The sequence below is a fragment of the Peromyscus californicus genome, unplaced genomic scaffold, assembly GCF_007827085.1.
Source record: "Peromyscus californicus insignis strain IS unplaced genomic scaffold, ASM782708v3 Scaffold_12__1_contigs__length_115047231, whole genome shotgun sequence".
Taxonomy (NCBI): domain Eukaryota; kingdom Metazoa; phylum Chordata; class Mammalia; order Rodentia; family Cricetidae; genus Peromyscus; species Peromyscus californicus.
The window spans coordinates 67870611-67879915 of record NW_026294413.1 but is presented as its reverse complement, the minus strand read 5'-3'; the positions used below and the strand labels follow the sequence as shown (position 1 = coordinate 67879915).

General features: G+C 43.5%; 1 pseudogene; it reads right to left on the bottom strand.

Annotated features, from left to right (window-relative positions):
* Window positions 1-3436: 3436 nt before the first annotated feature.
* Window positions 3437-7579, bottom strand: LOC128106498 (granzyme B-like; annotated as a pseudogene).
* Between the last annotated feature and the right edge of the window lie 1726 nt (window positions 7580-9305).

The window sequence follows — 9305 nt, the reverse complement described above, 5'->3', positions numbered from 1 at the left end:
AAAAATAATACTGACAACCAATTAACCCTTAAATAATTATAGTACTGCAAACAGACTCATACACTATTTAGTGAGCATTGATATTGGGCCCTACTTGACTAGGCAGATTTCCATACATCATCTCATTAACCTCTGGGACTTCTGATCACACTGTGCAACCATCTGTTGGAATAGTATGGTCAAATAATCTTAACTCATTCTGACTCTCCTCAACTGCCAGGGAGTCACAAAGAAATGTCAAAAGCAAGTGTTTGCCTGTGGCCAGTGACCATGTTTTACCATCATACATAGTTAAGTATAATAAACAATTCACAATGCCATGTATAGGTTACCTGTTCATTATGCAATGGCATTTGTCTCTAAGCAAGAGCTTCAGGATTGAATTCAATGCTTAGTAAGCTCAGATCAGCACCTACTCCCCTGCTGATGACTCCACTGGTACTTTTTTCAATGTTGTTTAGGATTTTTCATAGACAAACAAGGACCTTGGTAAGATCTTGAATGATTATTTAGTGGGGTAGATCCAGCAGTGAGAGAGACAGGGATCCAGCCCTGGAAAAGGCTGATGTTGACTGGAGTAAGCTGAGGATCTGAGCTTAGAGCACAAGATGGTTAGAGCTGTGTGAGACCAGTTCTGGGAGGTGAGACAGGCTGGCCTTGCCCTATGAATAGGTGTATGTGTCACATCCAGATAACCACGGGGCACCCCAGGTTCCTGCTTTACCACCACCACCTTATGTTTGCAGATATTTTTGAATTTCCTCCTTTCATACTTTGTGACCAAGAGAGACTTTCTTGTCCTAGCTGTGAACTGGAGTCCTGATGTTAATTGGATCAGAATTAATCATCCTGTCCATGGGTTGTAACCTTTTGGCTTTTCTGGGCCACAGTGAAGCGGCAACTGTTTTGGGGCTACATGTTATTCATCCAACTATAAGGAAAGTTGATTTACACACCTAGATAAACAACAAAACTCTCACAGAATATAATAATCTCAGTTATATTGTGACCATTCAGAGGTAATCTACAAAAACCATAGAGCAGGATCCAGTTTTGTGATACCTAATAAAGAAATAGAACACATGTTAGTATAAATTTTATTTTGGTATGCTCTTTCCATAAAAGTAAAGGAGGACAGCTTGCATCTGGTGGGATATTTGATATTGCTTTTGATAAACGATTCTTTCACTCTCTGGCTTATTGGACATAGCTTTGATCTCAGTAAATATCTAAGATGTGGATGTGATATTTTGTTTCTAACTTTACTGTTAGTGTGCTTAACACTTCAAATTAAAAGAAAATTTAAAGACAATTATATCATCCCATCCATTATTCCTCTAACTCCATGTTCCTCCATCCCTTTCAGATCTCTTATTGTTTACTCATCAGTCTGTCTCTTTCTCACACACAAACAAGGGGATAAAAATAGAATCCAGCCTATTGAGTTGGTTTAGTATTGCTTGCATGCATGTTTCTTTTAGGTCTGACCTTGGGATTAGATATCCATTAAGGGGGCTCATCTTGAGGCAGACTCATTCTCCCCATCTAAGCAGTTTTTAATTGCCTGTTGCTCTTCATCTTGAGATGGGCCTCTTGCTCTTCCCCATCACTTTGGAAGGTCAACTGCTATTGTCATCCATTGTTCTGGTCTTGTTTAAGCAGCCACATTGTTGAGATTTCATGGGTGTAGTTTCTTTGTCATTTCTAGAAGACATTCCTCTAAAAGATTTTTTAACTTTTGATTATGTGTATGTGTCTGTGTTTGTGTTTAAGTTTGAGTCTGTGTGTGAGTACAGTTGCTCTTGGAGGTCAGAGGAGCTGAAATTACACGTGGGTATGAGCTATTTAACATGGGTGCTCAGAATTAAACATGGGTCCTCTGCAAGAGCAGTGTGTCCTGTTAAGACCTCTGAGCCATCTCTCCAGTCCTGTGTGTTCAAATCCTGAAAGTGTTTGTTCAGTGTACAGGCTGTGAAAAATGATGGTGTGAATACAGTGTGATTGTTTTGTGACCATCCCTCTCTGAGAAACTGTAAACTATCTTTAAAGGTTACAAAGAGACATGATCAAAAATATTTTTAAGGGTGCTGGAGAGATGACTCAGTGGTTAAGAGCACTGTCTGTTCTTCCAGATGACCAGGTTCAATTCTCAGTACCCATATGGCAGTTCACAACTTTCTGTAACTCCAGTTCCAGAGGGATTTGACACCCTCACACAGACATACATACAGGCAAAACACCAATTAACATACAATAAAAATATATAAATAATTTATTTAAAATGTTCTTGGGTTGAATGGAGGATTGCGTTTCTAGGTATTGTACTGTAAAATCAGCAGGTAACATATATATGCTGACTAAAATGTACCTATGATTATACCATAATAGTGACATTATTTCTGAAAATCTTGAACTCTGTTTTCAACTTCTCATGTCAAATGTAACAGAAGGTGACATCCCTGTTCACAAAGCTGTCTTCAACTGTGTTGAGATGCATACAATTATTTGCCTTCATTTGAGCTCCCCATAAGCCCACCTTCACCTGGAGCACTTATGGTGTGAAACATGGTGTCGACAAGTTGGTTTTCACCTTAAAGATGAAAGCAGTGGTCAAATGCACTAAAAGGTTCGATCTGTAAGTCAGTTTTCATTGTCAAGTCTGGCACAAATGTTGTTTATGACACCGGAAGTATGTTGATCATCTTACTTCAGGCCTAAGGTGGGCTGGCACCACAGGGCTGAGGCCCTAATGGAAAAAGCAATACATGGCTTGGATTGTAGAGGAAGAAGAGGTAGGAATGTGCTGAGATCTGCATGATTGTAACATGGAAGTTGATAGACTCAGCAGAACAGTCATGAAGGAGAAGGACATAGAGCTAGGAGGCTGGAGGAAGCTTACTTAGCCCTGTATGCAGAGGAAGAGAGGATCTTGTTCTAGATGTGGAACAGCCCATCCTGAAATTTCTGTCACCTTTATGGTGAAGCTGTGGGACAGAGATAGTCTGCCCAGGAAGGCCCATCTACAGTGACCTGGGCTCTGTCTCCCATGTCTCCAGGACCAATGGTACTTTCCCTCTCCTTTCTTCCATGTGACACAGAGGGGGAAAAATGATCAACCTGAGCCCCAGGACAGGAGAGCCCCAAGCTCAGCTTTAGACTTGACAGAAGGGCAGGCACTGCAGAGTGGGACAAGTAAAAATGAGCTGGCAATGGTCTTGCCTAAGCTTTGGGAGAGGTGTGTGTACGGTGTTGGGTAAGCAGAGAGCAGAAGTGTGCCATTGGCCTGTCTAGCACACAGTTAGTCCCTTTGATAGGAAACCAGACTTCTGATTGATCAAAGAGAACTTTACTGAGTTGTGGCTTCTGTCCTAGGACAATCCTGGACTCAGCTGTAGGGAAGATGCTGAGTCAGAGAGGGGTCTGGTTTGCTCTGGAGTTAGCTGTGTTTCTTCCTTTCCTTTATCCAGGATAGGAAACTTGACACTCTGGTGAAGACTCTTGGTGCTGAACCATCCTCATGTCCATAGGAGGCAATGCCTGCAACCACTTTGTTACAAAAGAGAGGCCCTCCAGAATCCCCCTGTGAATGGAGAGGGGCCACAGTGGACTAAGCTGTTGTTCACCTTAGTCCCAAACTCCCACGAAGCTAAGTGTGGCTTGTGTGCTCTGCTTGTGGGAGATGAGAGAGCAGGCCTGGGTGTCCCTTGGCTTCCTGCTCTGATTGTGGACAGGGTTACTGCTTCACCCCCCTCCTGAGCCCAGCCTCTGCCCTTTCTCCAGGTCTGTGATCCACTCTCTATAAGGGTGTGTGGGACCCTCATTTCTGGGCCATTGTTTAAGAACATGGGGGCAGATGAGTGGGCCTGATGTGACAAGACCCTGGACAAAAGTGAGTGTCTGCTCTGTGGAGACACCTGCTTGTGTTAATGACACAGGCAGGAACACAGCTTTCTATAGCCTGGGCCTGGGTGCCAGGAGGACTGTGGAAATCCTGCTTTATACCAGCTGCCTTCACTGAGGCTCCTTGTCAGCTCAGGAGGCCCTAGTTAGTTATTAGTTACTGCTGTTCCTAGGGAGAAAGATCACATAAAGGAGTTCCCTTGATATTTGTTCTCTAGATACCAGATTGCATTTCCCCTCCCATGGAGCCTAGAGAGGATGAAAATCCAACTTACCTTGAAGGAAGCACGCTTGACCTTTCGGTCCCCCATACATATCTGATTGGCTTTGTTGGAATAACATTGATAGTGGGACTCACACTCCTGATCCATCTGTACTGTTAGCTCCACCACTTGTAGTCTGTCTGTATAGTTCCCCTCTGGGACCATCTTTCCCCAACCAGCACAGAGCATATGTCCTCTGGCTTCACAGGGACCTGCACCAGGGCAGCTTGAGGGGTCTCACAGCTTTAGTCATGTTGGCCTTAATCTCCAGCTGTTGTGGAAGAAGGGAGAGTGCAGCTCATTGACAGCTGGGCTGAAACACCATGAAGGCCAGGATGGCAGGGAGAGAAGGAGAGGATGAGGGCAGGAGTCATCCCTGGACCAGGATGGGGCAGGTCTGACCTTTCAGAGCATGATGTCACTGGAATCATTCTTATGAGTATAGGCTGCGTGAGGAATGGCTTTTTCCACAGGGATGATCTGCTGGGTCTCCTCCTTTGTCTCGATGTTGTGGGCTCCCAGAGTGACTCTTATTGTGCTATAAATGGCAGAGTAGAGATGAGAGATGTGGAGTGAGAGAGGACACAGTCCAGGAGGTGTAAGAGGCAGGGAGGGCAGGGATGGGCTCTACTGAGAGAACTTGTGGAGACAGGAGGGCCTCAGGTTTTGACCTGCTGCTCTGCTTCTCAAGGACATTAGACTCCCCAGGATTCCCTCTAGCTTCTAGACAATATCCTGAAGTTTGCATTGACTCTCAATGTGTCCTTTTACCTCAGCCACTGCTTTAGTCTGGACAGTGTAGCTGCTTTCAACTCAAGTGTGCTGCTGGCTCTAACCTCTCATCCTTTGACCTCACAGTGTCCCTGTTTTCAGACTTCCATTTTCACAGTCCTGCCCTCTAGTGTGCTCTCACAGGAGCATCCACAAGTAGAGAAGGGAAACACCTGTTGCAGTCTGAAGACACGGGCCAGCTGTTTCTCCTCACCTTCCCAGGCAGTGAACAGCTGTCAGCACGAATTTTCTCGCACCAGGAACCCTCCACAGCGACTCTTATTCCCACCAACATGCAGAGATTCGATAAATATCTTGTAAGGGCGGGAGTGGTGCTTGACCTCATGTCCCTGATGATCTCCTCTGAAAGAAAAGGATAGAATATGGGGTTTCTGGGAGCAACACCTGAGGACAGAAGAGATGATCTAGGGAGAAGTTGAAGGCCATAGATTCCCCAGATTGTTTTGGACAGAATTCCTTACACATAGAACAATCTTTGCTGAATTATTACCTGAAGAGCCCTGCTCTGAGAAGGGGTGAGTCCTACTTGTCCTCCAGCTCTTGCTTTACAAATACATTTAGGGACAAGCTCCCTCTTCCTGATGCTAGAGACTGAGGGGATCCTGGGTGTATTGCCTTGATCCTCTCTTTGTTGGCGAGTGTCTGAAATCCTGCTAATGTCTTGATTGGTGTCATTTTCTCACCTTTACCCCCAGGCCCTACCAGGTGGATTTTCTAAAATTCTCCTCTTCTGATGCACAATACATCTTGGGTTCTCAGTAAATGCTTTAGGCTGCATGGATGAATGACTTCTATGTTAAAGAGGGCTAGTGGTTCGGAGCTCACGGAATTCAGGGCCTAGTGGACATTGGAGTGGTGTGCTGGCAAAGATGGGAATAGCTGGGGACCTGAAAAAAGAAGTGGAGAGGCCAACCAAAACAAGACTGCAAAACTAGTGGGGTGTGCAATGCAGGTGTCTTGTCACCTAGGTCCTCTTTCTTCAACAGGCTGAGGGTGGAGGTTATGAAATGACAATAATATTCTTGAGCTGGTGCTTTACCCCATTGCAGGCTGGTCATTAAAGCTACCCTTGCCCTGGGCTTTAGTAAAGTTAATGATATACATTTTTGTAGGTTTACATTCTCTGTGATGTCCCTGTCCAAGAATGATTCATTTTCCAGGTGACACAAAAAGCAAGAAGAAGCTAGTGCACTCTAAGTCTTCTGAGGTCACCTCCCTTCCTCAGATCCTGTTGAGAAACTAGCCAGTGACAGATATGCACGTCTGGGTTTGGTATGGGACCTGAGATTCAGAAAGCTCCTGGTTCAGTGCAGGACACTTCCTGACTAGGGCTGAGCAGAGAGTCTGCAGAGGTATTATGGAATGGCACATCTGAGAAAGGGATGTTCACTCATCTGCACCAGCTCCTAGAGGCAGAAGAAAGGTCAGGAGAATCAGGACTGGTGGCATCTTCCAGGAAGGCTGCTTGGGTTGGAGGAGGGCAGAGTAGACACAGTCTTTGAGGGGATGAAGGAGTTCAGTGCTCAGTGACCTCACAGGCATTTTAAACCTGTGCACCTCTGCTTCTGATAGGCAGCGGTGCTTTAGGACGTTTTCTGGTTTGGGGTAAAAAGATCACTGTCACCACATTTACAAGAGCTAAGCTGGGATGAAGTAAGAAAGTAGAGGGTGTACAGGCTGTGGTTGAAGAGGGCCTGAGACCCCAGGAAGTCCACAGTGACTGCACTGAGCTAAAATTGTGTCCTTTCTTACCTCTTACATCCTTTGCATTCTGGTAAGGTCTCTTTTGGTTTCTTTGGTTTCTTTCTTTCTTTCCGTTTTAAATAATACAGACAATTTACCACGAAACAGTTATTATCACTACAAACACACAGACAAAGTTACACAGTATTTTGTGACAGTTGATACTTCGTCATATTTGGCTAGGCAGAATTTCAGTACATCTTTTCATTAGCCTCTGGGACTTCTGATCATACTGTGGACCCCTCTGTTGTAATACTCTGTTGAATTAATTAACTTACTCTGACTCTCCTAAACTGCTAGGATGTCACAGAGAAATCTCAAGAGCAAATGTTTGCCCTTGACCAATGATTATGTCTTACCATCATATATAGTTAAGTACATAACAATTCACAATGACAAATACAGGTTACCTGTTTATTATGTATATCAATTTATTTCTACAGGAAGAGCTTCTGGATTAAATTTAATGCTTAGTAAGATCAGATCAGCACTGGCTTCCCTGCTGATTCTCCATAGACAAACAAGGACCTTAGTAAGATCTTGAATGATTATTTAGTGGGGTAGATCCAGCAGTGAGAGAGACAGGGATCCAGTCCTGGAAAAGGCTGATATTGACTGGAGTGAGCTGAGGATCTGAGCTTAGAGCACAAAATGGTTAAGCTGTGTGAGATCAGCTCTGGGAGGTGACACAGGCTGGCCTTGCCCTAAGAACAGGGGTGTGTGTGTGTGTGTGTGTGTGTGTGTGTGTGTGTGTGTGTGTTTGAGCACGTGCATGGGTGTGTGATCCAGATACCCACAGAGAATCCCAGGTCCTGCTTTACCACCACAGCTTCATGGTTTTCAGGTATTTTTGATTCCCTCCTTTCATACCTTGTTACCATTGTGGCTTTCTTATCTTAGTTGTGAACTGAAGTCCTGAAATTAGTTGGCTTCAAATTAATTAATCATCCGGAACATGGGTTGTAAACTTTGGCTTTTCTGGACTGTGCAATAACTGTTTTGGGCTACACACTACTATGCAAACTATAATAAAAATTGGTAATTCCCCCTGAAAAGGTACCCTATATAAACGACACTATATCTGCACACACAGGGAAGGAACAAAATCCTTATAGAATATAATAATGTTAATTATGTGGTGCCCATTTAGAGAGAATCTTTCAAAACCATGGGACAGCTCCAATTTAGTGATTTCTAATGGAGAAATTGAACACATCTAAGTAAGAGGATTTATCTTAGTGTGCTTTTGTCCTAAGAGTAAGGAGAGCAGTGGCGGCTCTCAGGAGGCAGAGGTATCTCTGTGAGTTCAAGGCCAGTCTGGTCTACAGAGTTAGTTCCAGGACAGCCAGGTATACACAGAGAAACCCTGACTCAGGAAAAATAAAAAAGAGGGAAAGAACAAACACACAAAACAGTGAATGAGAACAACACAAACTTTGTGGACTATTTGGCATTGCTTCTGAGAAACAAATGGACTTGTTGGACACCTGGCTTGATCGACATAACTCTGATCTCATTGAATTCCTAAGATAGGGTGAGATATTTTATTTCTAATTTTACTATTATTAGTGTGCTTAACAGTTTGAATTAATAGTAAAATTAAAATATAATCCTACCTTCTGCCACTATCCCTCTAAATCCTCCCAGATTCCTCCATCCCCTTCAGATTCAAGTTTTCTTATTCTTTAGTGATCATTTTCTCTATTCCTCTCTCTCAACATAGGTGGAGATGAAAATAGAAATCAGCTTACAGAGTTGGTTTAGTATTGCTTGAACACATGTTTCTTTTAGGTCTGACCACTTGGGATTAGATAACCATTAAGGGGGCTCATCTTTGGAGAAGACTCACTCTCCCCTTCTCAGTAGTTTGTAATTGCCTGTTGCTCTTGATATTGGGATGGGGCCCCTTGCAATTCCCCATCCACTTTGGAAGGTCAACTGCTGTTGTCATTGTTCAGGTCTTGTTTAAGTAGCCATATGTTTGAGATTTCATTCCTTGTCTTATCTAGAAGACATTTATATCAAGGACTTTTAACTTTTGATTATGTGTATGTGCCTGTGTTTGGGTTTGTGTATGTGCTCATGAGTACAGGTGCCCTTGGAGGCTGGAGGAGCTGAGTTACAGGTATTTATGAGCTATTCAAAATGGGTACTTAGAATTGAACTTGGGTCCTCTGCAAGAGCAGTCTCTACCATTAAGACTTCTGAGCCACCTTCCCAGTCCCGCCGTGTGCTCAATTCTTGAAACTTGTGACCCACAAATGTAGGTGATATGAAAAAGTGATGGTTTGCATACAGTGAGATTGCGAAGTGTGGACACTCACCTCTGAGAAGGACCTATAAAAGGCCCATAAAGGTCGAGAAGGGACATGATCAACAATATTTTTAGGTTGAATTAAGGATTGTGGTTCTAGGCACTCTAGTGTAAAGTTGGCACGTAACATATATGCTGACAAAAACGGACTTGTGATTATACCAAATAGTGACATTATTTCTGAAAATCTTGAACTCTGTTTTCAAATTCTCCTGTCAAATGTAACAGAAGGTGACATCACTGTTCAGAGAGCTGTACTCAGCTGTGTTGAAATACATACAATTATTTGCCTT